At 40.1% G+C, this 19010-nt stretch overlaps 1 long non-coding RNA gene across 5 annotated transcripts in view; it reads left to right on the top strand.

Annotated features, from left to right (window-relative positions):
* The window catches only part of LOC106782225 (uncharacterized), a 45102-nt gene that overhangs the window by 22142 nt on the left and 3950 nt on the right, over positions 1-19010 (top strand). For 3 of the 5 annotated variants that reach the window (XR_011441193.1, XR_011441194.1, XR_011441196.1), the window contains 3 exons: positions 2179-2347; positions 3781-3889; positions 11925-12113. This is a non-coding gene — a long non-coding RNA (uncharacterized lncRNA). The remainder of the gene's footprint in view (positions 1-2178; positions 2348-3780; positions 3890-11924; positions 12114-19010) is intronic. The other 2 variants (XR_002802198.2, XR_011441195.1) reach the window with 1 other exon arrangement.

Raw genomic sequence — 19010 nt, forward strand, 5'->3', positions numbered from 1 at the left:
GTCAAGGAAAAAGAATCAAGAAAGGGAAGTTTGATGAGTTTGGTTATCTAAATGGAGTTAAACTTCCACTTAAAATAAAAATACCAGTAGAATCTATACCTTACATAATGAAAAATAGATAAAAATACAATAGACTTGTGTTGTACTTTTAATTTCTCAAAGCATACAAGGTTTAACTTTCATGCAATTCCAGGATCCTGTAGGACCATTCTTTATTACATGTATCAAGACATTGTCTAATCTATTTAAAGCGGCGAGACATTTTCAGCACCAGGCCAGAGGGTTAACATCCTCTCAAGAAAAGCCATAATAACTCAAGTACAATTTTTATGTCATACACTCAAATTATTGTAATGAATGAGACAGCACTGTAAGTACTAGGGGGCATTTTCAAATGAATAATGGTTTAACATGAAAACATAATTAAATCCCAGATAAAATGAGTCAAAAATAATTTAACAGCATTGTTAATATACAGTGAGTTGATTTGCTCATTCCATTTAATTTATGAGAGTCCACCTTGTAAAATAAATAAAAAGTCTAACGCAGCGGCAGCCTGTGCGGTCAGCACGGCAGCTCCGATCACCCTCAGCTCATGCTGTCTCTTCCCGTGGAGACAAGGACCCTGAGACTCTTCAATCATCCTAGTGGTTGATTAACACAAAGGTGCTCTGTATGAAAAAGGTGTTGAATTGAAAAGCTAGTCATAGACACAACCACACACAAGTCAGAGCTTTCTGTATCTCAGTTTTCCTTTATGTAAAACAAGATAATCATGGTACCAGGTAAAAATATAAGATCTAAAGTTCTGCATCATGCAATGCTCAGGAAATACCAACCAAGAAGAGAACTGGGATGAAAAAAAAAAAAAGAGAGAACATGTTAACTCTTATATGAAAGACGTTATAGAATTCAAAACTTGAGTTATAATAAATCCTATAATATTTGTTCAACACACTAATATTTCTAGCTCCTCTGTTTAAATGATCTAATGAAATGTACAACTGCGTGTCACACTAGATGATAAAATACTAGCATCTAAAGGACTTCAGATGATATTTCCAAATCAAAATATGGTTCTTCAGAGTTCCATCCTAAGGCCTCCACAGTATCTCTACTTCCCACAAGTCCAGTCCAGTGTCCTTCGTCCAGAGCCCGTCACAGGTTTGTGCCACCTCCTCTTCTCACTGGGTCCCTCTCGGTTTCCCCTGCAGCCCTGACTCGACTCTGCAGGAACGCTTGCTCACTGTTCCCCGTGAAGACCACACATTTTCAGGCGTTTTTCTCTTCTCCACTTGGCAAGTTCCTATCTCTCTACTTAGTTGTCCTGTCACCTCTGCCGTGAAGGTTTCTCTGAGCCTTGTGGCACAGGTGGTTCTTCCCTCTCTGCTTATGGCGCAGTGAAGAGAACAGACAAGCCAGAGTCGGGCAATAATCCAAATTTCCAGCCTCTACCACTGATCACCTGATCCTGAGGAACTTACCAAATCCCTCTAATCTTGCTTTCCTCATCTTTAAAGGACTTTAGCTCAGCAAATGCCTTGTCATGTAACATGAGGGCCAGATCCTATAACATACACAAGACGTGGAGAACAGAACCCAGCACACAATAGGTTCTTAGCCAATGGTAGCTGTCACTGTTGGCAATCCACACACTCTACACAGGCATGCATTGTCATTGCTTAGCTTACATCCACCCCACCCTAGACCATCAAAAGGAGTGAGTGTATTTAATCTTCTTTGAATTCTTAACAAATAGCACAGTGCCTGGCAGAGAGTGGTGACTAACTGAAGGATGGATAGATGGACAGATGGATGACTATGAATCATAGAGCACAACACTTCATTTTGAAGACAGTGAGGCCCAGACTACTTAAGCGACTCATTGTGGGCCACAGTTCTAGTCAATGAAAGAAAGAATGTGATGGAACACAGGTAGAGAGGATTTGGTTATCAGGATCTTTCCTATTTGGGAACCACATTTCCTCCACTCAGTGTTTTTTGCATGAGGTGGTAAACTAGGTAGGCCTGCTTTCCTCTGACATTCGCATGTCATGTTACCCAGGCTGGCCACGCAGAGTACCCCACTTCACCTCTGGGTCACTGTAATTGGTCCAGGGTGGAATTGTAGCTCAAGTAAGGACATAAGAGTTCTTTAAAAGTCATCTCTCTCTTTAGACGGATGCTGCTCTGAGACCAAAGCTTAGCTAAAATACAGAGTGGAGAGAGAAAAGAGAAGAGAATAAATGTTGACATCATTGGAAACTGCCTCAGGCTGCAGCTAACATTCCTGGTCCTTCCATCATTTGTTTAACCTGTGGAAGTCGGGTTTCTATCATTTGCAAAGGTAAGGATCCTAAATACAATTTGTTTCCTAATTTCTAGACCCATGTTCTTCCTATACACCCTGATGTCTGCTAAATAGCTACTAAATAATGTAAGATACTCATCAAAGACAAGTAGCTGTAGACTAAGCCAATTTCTTCATTTCCAATGGCAAACCTGATGCATTTAACCTCAGTATCCACCAGTTAATGGAGTGCTCAAAATTTGAATGAGATGATATTGCTAAAACTTGCTATTCACAAATATTACCCCTTACCATTTACAGAAGGAATATTTTTAATTGGTAAATCGTAACATTTGACAGTCAATTTTACTTTGTGTACAATGTACACACAAAAGTATTGAACCCTGAGCTGCAACAACTTTGTAATATTTAAAAATGTCTGTTTCATATGGTGCTATCAACACAGTCCTCTCCTTATCACTTACATTTGTGGAAACATTTCATTAATAGAAAGCAAGTTTTCAAATTAAGAATGTAGTATTGGGAGTTGGCCCCGTGGCCCAGTGCTTAAGTTCAGCACACTCCGCTTCAGTGGCCTGGGTTTGGTTCCCGGACTTATACCACTCGTGGGCAGCCATGCTGTGGTGGCAACCCACATACAAAATAGAGGAAGACTGGCACAGATGTTAGCTCAGGGCAAATCCTCCTCAAAAAAAAAAAAAAAAAAGGGTTGTAAAATTGATTTCCATCATTGTTTACTTTCCTAAAGACAAATTTTAAAATCCAAAATCTAAAACATTTAGTTTTATGAATTTTTCATAAATAGATCAATTTTAAATATATGACCTAAATATGGTTAAAACTCCTACTGAAAAACAGTGCAGGCTGAAACTGAACAAATGCCCATTATAAACATGAGTAAGTTAGGTAAATACAGTGTGGCATTAACAGTTGAGATTTAAAGCAAATTATCAGTAAGTCCCCTTATACTCCCAGGACTTTATTGTTCTACAAATTCTTGAATTATTTTGTTAAACTATATTCAGTATCTAATAAAAATGCTTTTTCAGGTGAGAAAAAATATATAAGCCGATGTTTTAGAGTCACATAGGGAAAATCAGAACACTTGGGCCAATTTCCCCAGAAGAACTTTCCAAAGCTTCATCTTTTTAAATTATCCTTTCAAAACTGAATGTTGGATTACAATTTGAAAAATCTTAACAAAATATTTATCCTAATAAATATTTGAAAAATATTATGTAATAGCATGCTAATTAAACTAATTCTTTATCTTTCTAAAACAACTTTAAGTACCCTGTCCTATGGAGAATACTTTTAGTTCCTCAGTCATCATTCTTGTGTAATTTTACTTGACAACTAGACATTAATATTCTCTTTAAATGGCTCTACCTTTCTTAATTTACTCTAAAAAATCGTGTATAGTGAAGGGTATTTAAAGCATTAATTCACTTGTTCCTCTCTCCTCTAAGGTCCTTTTAAACCCGCAGCCCTCATCATCTTACGATGGAGTTGTCACAGAAAAACCAAACAACACATGAGGCACATTATTGGCTTCCACTTTAATATAACAAAACCCAGGTATGACACAAATAAAACTGGAAGAATACTTACTCTACAGGTTTTTCCCAGGCAAGGGGATATAGAATTTCCCTGAAAAACGATGAGGAGCGAAGCCATAGATGTTAGATGTTAATACGATCTCTAAAGAAGGCAATTTATACCCTGACCCTCGCCTGACTCACACATCTGGCGTGAGGGTTGGAGAAATGGATCGCTGAGAATGCCAGGACCTCAGAAAAGTCTGTGCTTTGAAGAGCACCGAGGACAACTTCTTTTTGCCCCAGTAAAGCTCCAGGAATTTTTTCAGGCTTGTAAGAAATCCCATGTCCAGATGGTGAGGAACAATGATTAGAAATGCCTGCAGAAGGACTCCAGGACTTTCATCCTGTGGGCAGCTTCACAGAGACCCTGAGGGCTCAGCCCAGAGAGGCTGGTGGTGAGCACAGAAGGACACAGCAGCAGATGCCAGCACGGAATAACGGGAGAAGGAGCAGAACTGAGAATATAGAACAAATGCCAGCGTGGAAGGCCTGCTTACTGGAGACAGAAGTGGGAGGAGATGATGACGTGGCAGGGGGTTTCTAGCAGGGACTGAGGGCAACTCAGCACCTGGTGTTATTTCCTGACCTCTCCCCCAAGCCAAGACTTTGACAGTATGTTGGCCTGTTAGAATTGACATGCAGCCCCAAAGAAAGAGGGTGTATTAGCTATTGCTGTGCAGCAAATTACCACGAATTTAGGGGACTTAATGCCTGTAGGTTCACAGTTCTGTGGGTTAAAGTCTAGAGCAGCCACACCGAGTTCCCTGCTTACTACGTCACAGGCTGAGATGAAGGTGTCTGCCAGGCTGGGTTCTTGTCTGGAGGCTCAGGAAAAATCTGCTTCCATTGAGGTTGTTGGCAGAATTCAGATCCTTGTGCCTATAGGGCTGAAGGCCTTTTTCCTGGCCAGCTGTCAGCTCCTAGAGGCCAAACAGCCACTCTCAGCTCTTGGAGACTGCCTGCACTCCTTGCCGTGTGGCCTCTTCCATCTTTAATGCAATCCATGAAGAACCTCCCTCACATCAAATCCTTCTCTAGCTTAAGGTCTCTCTGACTTCCTTGTCTCTGACCTCTAGACCCAGATGGAAAGGACCCATGCGATTAGGTCAGACTCACCCAGATAGCCTCCTTTGCTTAAAGTCAACTAATTTGTACGCTTAATTATATCTTCAAAATCCATTCACAGCAGGGCCTAGATTAGTGCTTGACTGAGTAACTGAAAGAAAGCGTGTGAACTCCAGAGGGCGGGAACCATGGGGTCTCTCTTAGAACTCTGCCTACCACAGAGTGGGAGGAGAGAATTGACCTAGGAAATCTGGAATTGACTTAGAAACCCCTAATTGAGCATGTTTATGTTGAACTGACTAGGATGAAATTTCTAGTCAGTTCTAGTGGAATATAAATCAGGATAGAAATCAATCAATATTGGAAAATTTCTTTAAAAATGGTTCTATATAACACACACCAGAGTTTGTAACCCAAGAAATATGAACCCACTCAAATTATGATTCTGTTAGAATATAGCATTGCTACAATAGTTAAGCTCATATGTAAACTTGGTATGACAGGAAACCACATGTCAAAAATTCTCAAAAATTTTATGCACATCCCCACATCAGCAGAGTGAATGTAGGTACTTGAAATTATTAATACTTGGCCATCAGTCTTCTAGTCTTTTCTCTCTTTAGCTAATTCTATTCCTAACCCTTTCTGGCATTATTTGCATCCTAAAACTTCTTCCATGTAAATCTGGAGCTATCCAATTTTATCTATTTTCTTCAGATCATGCCCATGTCTGTTGAGTAGCATGCTGGGACATCAGGAAATGTCCCAGGACGTAATTCAGTGACAGAGGGGAGTGAGGATATTAGTTTTCTCTCCCTGACCTTCTTCTTTACCACGTGGGTGATGGAACCCAGAAGAGGCCCGAGTCTCAGGGTCAGAAGTGCAGCCAGGGAAAATTCAAAGCAACAGCAGGGTCCTTAACATCCTTCAAAAGCTAAGGAGGGATAAGAAAGTCTAGAAGGTGCTTTGAAGAAGACTCTTGAATTCCACCTCCTGTAAGGATGCTCTGATCCTCCTAGACCAAAAGGGTTTCACCATGAAATTGCTGCTTGAAAGAACCCTCCATTTGGACAGGCAGCTGAGAGCCAGGTTTCCTGAGAATTACCAGCCCCCTGTGGAAATAAACCAAAAATCACTGAAGACTACGCGGACACTGCCTCTCCCAGAAACACAAGCACACAATTAATTGCACTAGAGTAGGATTTTTAAATGTTAAAGTGTTAAGTTACAAACACAATGTGCTTGATATAAGGCTGTTGCTTTTACCTTAGAAAACAAAGTAAATCTGATTTCCAGTTATATCGTTACTCAGCTATGGTTAAGTCCAACTACTACTTGCAATTATTCTGGCTCCGACCATGGTGCCAAGAGCTCTTTCCATGAACCAAAATAAATAACCAATCTCCTTTAGGAAGAGAGGGGACTCAATAAATTGATGAAAGACCCTCTTTGATCAGCATCCAGAGCACCAAGCTGCTTCTAAATTTATTCAATTCTCACTGTTTTTAAAGAAGACTGAGCTATTTATTTCTGTCCTTTGGGCAAACTCAGAATATAATGGATGAAATGTCAGAGAAAATGAAGAAAAATGGTGATATTCCCCAGCAGAATAAATACATCTCATGCAAAAATCAAGCTACCAGAGTCACTGTGAGCCCCAAGTGAGGGGAAGCTGTAAGACATAGAACTGAGCTGAAAGCATGTGCAAAGAGCTCTGGTAAATGAGGATTTATATTTATAACGAAGCAGCATCCGTAAAGACTGATAATCTTCCAGGAGCAGAGGCTCTGGTTCTCCGATTCCTAGATGTTACCTCAGCCTTCCTAAAGTATTTGTGTGTTTGGACCACATCCCACTCTGGGGTCTCAGAGACCCCCGTCCTGATGCTGTGGGCTTTGAGCCCTAATGCAGGAAGACAAATGGCTTCTCAATGTGCATATGGGCGAACATTTGGGATTTCTGAACTGCTCCTTCAACATCTGCCAGAGAATGAAGTTTTATTGGAGAAAGCTGTCTCACATTTAAAATTTCATGCACAGTAGTTTTTAAAAAATAATGATTTGATATTAATCACTTAACAACAGATGAATATTGACTGTCCTGAGTGATATTTCTCAGATCCTGGCCAAGAGACCTCCTCATCATCCCAAAGTTCATCTTAGACATTCCCAGCTCCACGTCTCTGCTCACCCTTCCTCCACAAAATCATTGAAAGCCTGCCTAATGCACCTCAGATCCTATTTTTATGAAGCTTTCACCCAAAACCGGAGTCCAAACGATTCCCCTCTTTTCCCAATTCTTTCAGCAGTTTTTATCCCCCGTCCACATTGACGTGTTCCTGCTTCCCCACTAGGCTGGTAGCTCTCTCTTGATGAGTTCTTGAAGTAGGTGGAATAAAGGCCACTCAAAGATAGCAAGTCCTAATCCCGGAAGGTTGCAGATGTTGCCTTGTCTGGATAAAGGGCCTTTGCAGAGGCAATGAAGTTGAGCATGCTGAGATGAAGAGATGGCCCAGGGTGACCCAGGAGGGCTCTAAATGCTTTCACAAGTGTCTCTACAAAAGACAAGCAAAGGGAGATCGCACACGCACAGAGGAGGGGGCAATGGAGGACAGAGACTGGAGCGATTCGGCCACAAACCAAGGCCACCGATAGCTACATGACACAGGAAGATGCAGGGAATCAATTCTCCCCTAGAGTCTGTGGGAACACAGCCCTGCTGACCATGACTTCAGACTTCTGGCTCTGGAACTGGGAGAGATTATATTTCTGTTGCTTTAAGCCACCAGTTTGTGGTGACTTGTTACAGTAGCCACAGGAAACTAATATGGTCCAGCAAATAAGTTTGTTGACTGACCCATTACTCCTCACAGAGGGAATATAATGCAGCATACAGATAACCTTAGCTTGTCATGCAGACACCTGGACTCGTGTAGAGCCATGTTTACATCTGGCTGGACAGGTCAAAATTTGATATCCCCTAATTATAAGAAAAATGTAATCCTCTTTTTGCAAGGTTATTCAGGTTCTCTCATTCCCAGGTGAAATAGTGGTTTAGCTCATGAATTTCTGAAATAAGACTCATGGGTTCCAATGTCAGCCCTTGCACTTGCTAGCTTTTCTAGGTTAGACAATTCATTAAACCTTTCCCTAAGCTTCCATTTTCTCATTTATAAAAATCTGATACCTTCATAGGATTGCTGAGTGGGTGAAGTAATCCATGCAAAGCTCAGTGACCGGCACGTGGTAAATGCTTAGTAAACAGTAGCTATTTTTATTATTGGGTTTCCTATGGTTTATTTGTTGAACAAATTTTTGCCAAAGGCCTCTTTTGAGCTTAGCATTCTACTAAGACCTGACATTACAAATCTAAAGAAACAGACTTCCTCAAAAAATTAAAAATAGAACTACTATATGATCCATCAATTCCACTTTTGGGAATTTATCCAAAGGAAATGAAAACACTAACTTGAAAAGATATCTTCAGCCCCATGTCCATAGCAGCATTATTTGCAACAGCCAAGACACAGAAGCAACCAAAGTGTGAGGGGTGGATGGCTAAAGAAGTTGCCATATGTATGTACAATGGAATATTATTCAGCCATAACAAACAAGGAAATCCTGCCGTTTGCAACAACACGGATGGACCTTGAGGGCATTACGCCAAGTGAAATAGGTCAGACAGAGAAACATAAATACCATATGATCCCACTTATATGTAGAATCTAAAAAAGACATAACCCAAACTCACAGAAAAAGAGATCAGATTTGTGGATACCGGGGCGGGGGGGGGGGGCAGGGGTGGGTTGGAGGAAGGTGATCAAAAGGTACAAAGTTCCAGTTGTAAGTAAGTACTGAAGATGTAACGTACAAGGTGATGACTGGTTAACACTGCAGTACAACGTACAGGAGAGCTGTTAAGAGAGTAGATCCTAAGAGTTCTCACCACCAGGAAAAATTTTTTTCTTCTTGTTTTGCTTTTTCTCTTTCTTGTATCTATATGAGATGATGGATACTAACTAAACTCATTGAGGGAATCATTTCACAATATATGTAAGTCAAACCATTATGCTATATACCTTAAACTTTTACAGTGATGTATGTCAGTCATATCTCAATAAAACTCGGGGGGTGGGGGAAGAAATAGACTAATTCCCATGGTCATGAAATTTATATAATTTGAATTCCTAGCCAGTGCACTTTTTCAAATTCTTAAGATGAGTACTTGATTTCTGTATTGGTTTTCTCTTCTTTGATAAGAAGACTTTCAAGGCCGTACAGCATCCTGTGCATTTAGCTTTTTCTACATACCATATAGGCAGGGTTCTCTCCCATTGCTTTTTGTATGGCTTACGATTTCTTTTTTTTTATTTCTTGATTGATATAAGAGTTATCTAGGTAATGTTTTCTAAGTAGTTGAAATATTTTGTTCAATTTCTAATTACTTATTTCAATTGTATTGACTTATGAACAGAGAGTATTACAATAAAATTGTCCATTTTTTAAAAATTGCAGAAGTTTTCTTTGTTGCCAAGTACATTTCATACAGGTTTATTACTAATGTATCTTCTTCAGAAATATGCCTTTTGTATTACACATTGTCCTATTTTATCTTGTTTAGAGCTCTTAATTTTAAATAGGACCTTGTTATTAATATTGCCCCCCCTGCTCTCTTTAGGTTTGCATTTGCCCAATACTGTCTGTCTTTGCCAAGATCTCTCTGCTGTCAATCTTTCTTCCCTGTTTTTGTAGTTTGTTTCTTGTAAAAAGCACACAGCACGATTTTGTGTTCTAGCTCTGTCTAGCAGTCTGCCTTTTAGTGGAAATCATCCCATTCATACTAGGCATATACTTCATTTTATTTCTTTCATCTACTTTATGTTGATTTCTTATTTAGCATCATTGCTTGCTCTCTATATTTATTTATTTATTTATTTTCTTGAGGTCGATTACCCCTGAGCTAACATCCGTGCCCATCTTCCTCCATTTTACACTTGGGACGCCTGCCACAGCATGGCTTGACAAGCGGTGCATAGGTCCGCACCCAGGATCTGAACCGGTGAACCCCAGGCCACCAAAGCAGAGCGTGCAAACTTAACCACTACACCACCGGCCCAGCTGCTATAGTTATTTCATAATATTTTCATTACTTTTTTTTATCTACTCTTACATTCTTCTGCCATTCACTTTTAAATTCAGCAGTACTTTATCATGCTGTTAATTATCACCCTCTATATTAGTTAGGGTAATGCTAGATGTTATGATAAATAAACCCTAACTTTTCAGTAGCTTCATATGCAGGAACTTATTCCTAACTCATATTAACATTCCAGTAGTCCTTGGAAGTGGGGTTCTGCTCTACTCAATTATTTTGGAACTCATGATGATGGAAACTCTGCACCTAACTCTGTACCTTCAACTGGACGCCAGGGGCAAGCTAAAAAGGAAAAACATGAAGGATCCTGCCTGGCAGTTAGACCCATTTCTGCTCACGGTCCAGTCACACACAGGCAAAGCCAGGAGTGCACTCCAGCCATGCACACGACACAGACACACATCGCTCTCCCCTTCCTTAGCCATGAGCTGTCAACACCACTAGGTTTCCCATGTTTTTATCATGAAGCCAGCGATCTGCCATGCTGATCTTACTATCTAATACTCCAAAGTTCCTGCAGAAGGAAAAATAAAATGGAAATTTGTAAATATGCCAGTTATCTTACCTGTTTTTATGACATGTGTAAGTTTATTCTCTGAAAGGAATCTAAACTGTGATTCCAGATGTTTGCCAACTTGGCTCCCCAAGATTCCCATGTCACTCAGAGACTAGCCCCTTCCTCTGACGAGTTCTGAACACTCCCTCATGCACTATATTCTTCACGAAGCTGGCCAGGCTAAGAGGGCTTCGCTGGTTCCAACAACTGTGTTGAGCACTCAGGCAGCATTGGTTTATCATAAAATGCCTCCCCAAATATTCCGTTTAATCCTTTATGAAAAATTTCTCATCAAAATAATGATAAATTTAGTAAGACTGAATCTTCTGGTAGATATTCACAAGTAATGTGAATTACTTTATCTAAGGAAAGGGAAATTATTCAGGGAGAGAAGTAAAAGCTAAAACGTACCACACCCTAGGGTCACCAGAATTCTTCATGGTTCATTTCGTTGCACAGTCCCAGAACGGAAACAAGGCTAGGAATCAGCAGACGTACATCATTCAGTTCAGTGACCCACTGCTGAACAGGATCCTAATTCTGTAGCAGCTCAGCTATGGTTGAAGTTTAGGCTGAGGACTGGGTTACCAAGGTTAATTAAAGCACCCAAACAAGGACTCAGGAGATAATTAGAACGCATCTCAAAGCATCAGCATTACCTTGGGCTTTATGAGATGCTTTTTACAGCTGGTCTTTGCTAAATGGGGAGGGATTTTTATGTCACTATAAATCACATTTAACTGAAGTTTTTGTTGCATAATTTACTGCATCCTTTTCTTTTTAAAATTTCTAGTTTGCCTTTGCTTTTGAAAACATCTCTTCCTCTGTGCATTTCCTCTCAGTAGCACTGTGTGCCCATTCCTTTCTCCAGTGCTCTCCCATCTTATCTAAGCAGTGGGGATGTTATCTTTACATCCAGGGTTCTGTGGTCCTCACTAAGAGTCAAATTCAGCTTGCACCTGTCTCACTTCTAAACCTAAGTTGGTCCGTGGGATATTTGGTGTATCCTGCATTAAGGAAACCCACAGCCTTTTAAAATAAGTCCTCATCTTTGAAAACCTGCTATTATTATAGGTTAGAATACTCTATGGTCTTATTTCAGTCCAGCTCCCTTTTGTGTGAGAGTATAAGGCAGGTCCAGACTGAATCCCATCCAAGAAGTTAATTATGAAAAGTACTAGAAGATTTGGGTCAAGATGGCAGTGTAGGTGAATACTGAACTCACCTCCTCCCACAGACACAACCAATTTACAACTACTCTGGGAACAATTGCCGCTGAGAGAGAACTGAAAACTGGATAAAAAGAACTCCCACAACAAGGGACAGTCCTGACTGCGGTGGAAGAGGCAGAAATTCCTTTCTGGAGAGGAAAAAAGCCACTTTCATGAGCTGCAGAGCTTCACGGCCAGCTGGGAGCAATCCTAAGGTACACAGCCTTCCCTCGAGGAGTGGGGGATCTGAACGGGGGAGCATTACTGCTATAAGAAGTTTTGGACTCAGCACAACTGAGACAAGTGTCATAATATCTGGTTTTGCTGGCTACTAACAACAACAGGGAATACCCCCAGAAAATCTATTGAACATAAGCAGAAAAAAGCCTGTTCTTAAAATTCACCCATTTTGGAAAGCAACCTAAAATCAGGAGAAAGAAAGGTACACAGTCCTTTGGTGAAAAGAGACTCACCTGATAGGCTCTTGGTGCATCTTGATGACAGGTGAGACCTCTCCAGGGACTGAGACATCAGCAGCAGCCATTATTGCAATCTAAGTACAGGCGTGCTGACATAGACGCTGGCAGACACCACTGGAGTTCTTCCCCTGGCCAGTTAGCCCAGAGTCTGCCCCACCCACTACAGCAATGATTTAATCCAGCTCAAACAGGGCAGAGAACCTGCCTTAGGGACTGGCTCCACCCAACAGCAAGCCCTCAGGCAACTTGTGGCCCTGCATAGGTGGGGCGCCTGGATCTTCTGCAGCTGGGTGAGTGGGTCCACCTCTGCAGGGCAAGGCATGCACGAGGAGAGGGTAGAGTGTGGGAGGTGTTGGTGGTGTGGGGCCTCTGCAGTGGAGCGACTGAGTCTGCTTCAGGGGGTTGGGGCATGTGCACTGGGCAGGACTGTGTGGACGGTGTGTGCGGCCCTGTGGGCAGTAGGGCCTGTCAGCTGCAGAACTGTGCTTCTCAAATAGCCACACAGGGGATCAGCTCCACCTTTGACAGCCTGAAACAATTGGGTGCTCCCGTGCCTGAGGCTGGCCCCACTCAGCTGCAATCCTGAGAGAGCTGACAAGAGCCTTGCAGGCCAGAGGCCTAGAGAAATTGTGAGCCCCTGAGGCTAGCAGCCAGCCGTGCTGGGGACCTACTCACCTAGCAGAAAAACTGCAACAGGAATGTGCTATTCCTGTTGCAGCCAATTGTGCTGGGGCTCCCAAGCCTGAAAAAGCAACTGAAGGGTACATAGCAGCCACACACAGCTAAGCATTACAACCAGCCAGCCAGGGGGACAGCCTAGCCTCCCTGTGCAACTGCAGCAAGAGCAACCCTGCCACAACAGAAGGACACGTGTAGCCCACACAGGGGTTCAACGTCACTGACTATCAGGGAAATGCAAATCAAAACTACAATGAGATATCATCTCACTCCTGTCAGAAGGGCTATAATTAACAAGACAGGAAACAACAAGTGTTGGAGAGGATGAGGCGAGATGGGAACCCTGGTATACTGCTGGTGCAGCCACTATGAAAAACAGTACGGAGATTCCTCAAAAAATTAAGAATAGAACCACCATAGGATCCAGCTGGGTATTTATCCAAAGAACGTGAAAACAGAAATGTATAAAGACACATGCACCTCTATGTTCATCGCAGCACTATTTACAATAGCCAAGACCTGGAAGCAACTTAGGTGCCCATCAAGGGACGAATGGATAAAAAAGATGTATCTATACACAATGGAATACTACTCAGTTGTAAGAAATGATGACATCGAGCCATTTGTAACAACATGGATGGATCTTGAGGGCAGTATGCTAAGTGAAATAAGGCAGAGGGAGAAAGTCAAACACCGTATGATCTCACTCATAAGTAGAAGATAAAAACAACGACAAACAATCACATAGAGACAGAGACTGGATTGGTAGCTACCAGAGGAGGGGGGGAGGGAAGAGAGTGAAGGGGTGGTTATGCACACGTGTGCAGTGATGGATATTAGTTAGTCTTGGGTGGTGAACACGACGTAATCTACACAGGAATGAAAATATAATGATGTACACCTGAAATTTATATACTGTTATAAACCAATGTTCTCAAAATAAAAAAGAAAGAAAGAAAAGTGCTGGAAGAAACTCATGACAGCAGCTTCATCCTCAGTTTCAAAGATGCAGTTGCCTTGTTAATGCTAGAAGATATGAAATTTTATTTAAATCCTATGCAAGTAAAAATTAGTATCTGCTGTTACAAAGGAAATATCATAAATATGTTTTAAGATTTTTTAATAACCTGAATGAGATTAGAATAATAGACTATAACCCATATGGGGAAATCAAAACACACAATTAAAACACATTTAAGTTACTTCTCCATATGATAAGTGAATCTAAATTAGGTCATAGATCTCTTAGCCATGTTGATATTTATCATCCAGAGTTAGCAAGTAATAAATAAGTGGAAAGCAGTAGGATCTATTGGAGTCTATGAGGAAGCCATTTGGTTTAAAACTAACTCAGCCTGAACTTGCTTTTCCAGAATGGCCTGACATGTCCTGTTGAGCATGCATTGTACATCTGCTTTAAATGTTTACAGTGTCCCAAAGCCAAGAATGATATCCTTAAAGATAGGGATGTTTCCTCCCCCTATATCAACATTTCTTTAAGGATAAGCATTTCCTCCTAGAAACTAAGGATTAATTATTGACCTGCTGTGCTAGCAAAGCATCTCGTGACGGTCGTAAAAGAGAGATTCCTGTGATATGTGATGTATGCTCTTTGTTCCAAGATGGTATACAATCACTCTGCAGACCCCACTTCTTCGGCGAGCTTCCTTCCTTGATGGAAAAGTTCTCCTGGGCTATGGGCCTCAAATTGGCTCATGATAAACTCATCTTAGTTTTGATTTATAGAGTAATTATGGATTACTTGCATCAACACAAGGGATCAAAACGCCAATTCAATCTTCTTTGAATTCCCTGGCCTGGAGGGAAAATGCAGCCCTATTAGAAATTCCAGCAAAGGGATAAACTAAAAAGCTTTCATCCCATTAAAGAACATTATGACACTCTTTAAAAAGCAGAACATACAAATCAATAAGGAAAGGACTGATACCAGAATAGAGTCAAAGGCAATCAACTTCTTTTCAATTTTTTTGTGCTGAAATAATTTAAGACTTACAGAGGAGTTAGAGAAATAGTACAAGGAATTCTCATACACCTCACCAAAGTCCCCAAATGTTAACATTGTAACACGTTTACTTCCTCTCTCTCTTTCTCCACCCACTTCCGTCTCTCTTCTCTCTCAATATATATGTTTACATACATATTACTTACTTTTTTCTGAACGTTAGAGAGTAAGTTGAGGACACAATGTGCCTTATCCTGAAATGAGTCAGTGCGTATTTCCTGAAAATAAGGACATTATCTTACAGTTACAACTATCAATCAGAAAGTGAAATACAATCTATTCTAGACACTGTATTCAAATTCTGCCAATATCCCGCTTAGATCCTTTATAGCAAAAGAAACATAGTTTTTCTTCTGGTCCAAGATTTAATTCAGGATCAGATGTTGCATTTACTTGGCATGTCTCTTTAGGGGAAGTCTAGAAGTTTCCTCTATGTCCTTGAGAACCTTGACATTTTTCAAGAGTACAGGTCAGTTATTTTGTATAATCTTCCTCAGTTTTGTATGATGTTTCTTCAGGATTAGATGTAGTTTATGCCACTGGGGAAAGGATTATCAGTAAGAGTGTGTGCCTCTCAGGGCACCATGTCAGGAGATGCGGGAATGTATTGGTCTTATTGCTGGTGATGTTACCTTTAATTCCTTGGTTAAGATGGAGTCCTCAGGTTTCTCCACTTTAAAGTTATTCATTTTCCCTTTGTGATTATAAGCATCTTGTGGGAGATATTTTGAGACCATGTAAGCATCTTGCCTCTCATCGTGCTTTCACTAGCTAGTTTTAGCATCCATTAATGATTCTGCTTAAAACAGGCATTACTGGCAATTGCCAAATGACAGTTTTTCTTATGCCTTCATTTCTCTACACCTTGCTGTGTCAGAAAGTAAAGATGTGCTTTAAAAACAATGGTGGCATTGGGCTGGCCGAGTGGTGTAGTGGTTCAGTTTGCATGTTCTGCTTGGCAGCCCAGGGTTTGCCGGTGCAGACCTACACACTGCTTATCAAGCCACGCTGTGGCAGCATCCCACATATAAAATAGTGGAAGATTGGCACACATGTTAGCTCAGTGTCAATATTCCTCACCAAAAAAAAAAAAAAAAAGTGGCAAATATTAATAGAACACAATAGCCAGCATAGAAAGGCTCTCACAGGTCAATCTGGGACAATTTAATGATAGCAAGTGATTATAACCTATAAGAAAAAAAAATTAGAATCCATGAATCCAGACTGATATAAATAGATGAAAGAAATTTCCTTAGAGTAGAAGGCAACACAATTTTCCAGACATGTCATAAAATGAATATTAAAAATCTTGAATGAATATAATGAAAATAAAGTTTCATTCATAATAAAAGAAATACAAATTGAAGTAATAACATGCTACCCTACCAATTTTTATTGGGCAGCTTTCAACAATTAGTGAGATTGGTAATACCAAGCACTAATAAGCGAGTGGGAAAAATGAGGACTCAGGTACATTATTGATTTGAATGCACATTGGGAAAATCTTTCTGGACAGCAGTTTCACAATATGTATCAAAATGTAAATGAATGCAACTCTCTGACCTAGCAATTCCACTTAAAATAACAGATAACTGAATAAATATAAATGTGTATAGGTATTTTATTATAGCATCATTAATGATAGAAAAAAAATAGCAATCTGAATATCTGCCAATAGGATTAAAATGTTAGGTAGCTAAAAAGGTAGTGATTTATCTCAACTGATTTGGAAATGTTTGTTTAACATACTGCTATGTGAACAATTCAGATTTTAAAATAGATGTAAGTGTGATTATTTCACTGTATGCATGTGCATACATAGACACCTACATGCATACATTCATAAATACACACACACACTATCCTGCTCTGAATCATCCATACAATGGTGATACTAGGAACTATCTCACAGCTCACAGAACCGTTAAGAAGATAAATGAATATTTCAATGTGAACATAGGGCTTGACACAGGTGTGCTCAGTAAAAGTTAACTATTATTATAACAATATTGATTTTTATTGTTCTTTGAACAATTTTTATTATGGTTATGATTTTCTAAACCAGAACATCCTTGGGGCAACCTATTGCAACTTGTCTCCTTCTGTGAAGCAGGAACCCCTATTAGCCATCTTACACCAAATGGAAAATGGACCTTTCTTTAAAATCTTTGATGAACAAATTGAGACAGAAATTGAATTTTCATCTTTGCTTTCAAAAACACCCTCAATATTGAGCATCTATCCTAAGGAATAAACAGGACAGAAAAGAAATTAAATGGCACAGAGATATAGAAAAGGGTAATGGGAAGGTGCTTAATGAAAAGCTTGGTCATCTGGTCCAAAAACGATTAATATTTAATATTTGCATATATCAAATTTACCAAAAAGAGCTACTTATGGATGTGTTCATTTATAACACATGCCCTTAAAAGCTGCATCAAAATACACTAATTATACTATTATTACCCCTTTCTGTTTATTTGACTTGTTTTTACATTCTTGTGGTTGCCACAAGTCAACTACAATCATATCAGCAAAATTCCGTAGACACAGCACAAATCAAAGAATGTATTTGATTCATCCTAAAATTTAATTAGAAAAGTTGTATCTTGTGACCTTTCTGTTGGTGAGTGTTGAATGTTTTTCTTAACAAATGTTCCTGGGCAAGAAATAATTATCATAAAATGTGAGAAAGGTGTACTAAGGTACATAACAATGAGATTATCAGCTAATAGGATATCTCACTATTTGATATCATGCAAAATTTTTATCATTACGGAAATTTAATTTGCACCTTTGATTTATTTGTGCTTCCCTTTAACCCAGTTCAGCTGTTAAAAGTTACCCTTTATCACAATAATTGTAGATCTGATTTATTCCCCTTTTTTAGACAAACAAAATAGTGATGAAAGTATCTGCCATTAAATGATCTAAAGAACATGATTTCCTTAGTGCTCAAAGGCAATTTAATTTTGCTCACAACTGTGGTGACAGTAATTTGCAGCCACTTGGCTTGGTACTCAGTGTGGGTGCATCCCAAGAAGGAGAGCAACTGCTCCAACAACCTGATGCTTCATTCTAATCATCTGACCATTCTTTCAGTTTAATAGCACATGTAAATTACCACCTTATTCTTTGGCCAAACCGTAAAACCAAGAACCAGTAGATCTGCTAATCAGAGTTCAATCCAGGATCGGGGCCAGGTATCTATCTATTAGGGTGATTCCCTGGATCGCCCTGTGGTTTCAGTGACACATTTCATTTTCACTCATTTTCTGACATGAACTATTGAACATCATTGCTTTTCCACTGTCCCCTTCTTCACTACTGAGCTGCTTAAATTCTTAAATTAAAATCATCCTACAACTAAGGTGCCAAAACGTGATGACCTGGTAAAAGAATACAAAGATTTTGGACAGTATCTTATAATAAGGAAAGTACAGTGGATAAGGTCAACCTTGAAAATCCCTGGTGTTGGCAAGTCTCAAGGCCACAGGCTACGGTCACCTCTCAATTGAAACCCTAGATTGGAGGGCAGTCTTAGACCATTCTAGTCATCCCAACCACCCAGGCCTGACCACACGTTCACTGGAAATGACATTCTGAATGTGGTTTGATCTCACAGATCAAGTCACCTCATGCATGTCCAAAAATTGTTAATCTAACCTTTGTGGACATGTAAATAAAAGCAGATGAATTCAATTCAACAAATACTTACTAAAGGACTACATGCTAAGTCAATTTTAAGGACTGTGGAAAATATAATCAAAGCATAGTTTGCATAGCCAGGAAGTCTTCAGTCTAGTAGGGTGTTTGGCACAGAGAAAAAATGTGCCTGATACAAGGCAGAGGCGGTAAATTCTACAGAGGGCCATGAGGTAGAAGGGAAGCCGGAGAAGGAAGGCGACTCTGTAAGGACATCAGTGTGGGGG

The sequence above is a fragment of the Equus caballus genome, chromosome 1, assembly GCF_041296265.1.
Source record: "Equus caballus isolate H_3958 breed thoroughbred chromosome 1, TB-T2T, whole genome shotgun sequence".
Taxonomy (NCBI): domain Eukaryota; kingdom Metazoa; phylum Chordata; class Mammalia; order Perissodactyla; family Equidae; genus Equus; species Equus caballus.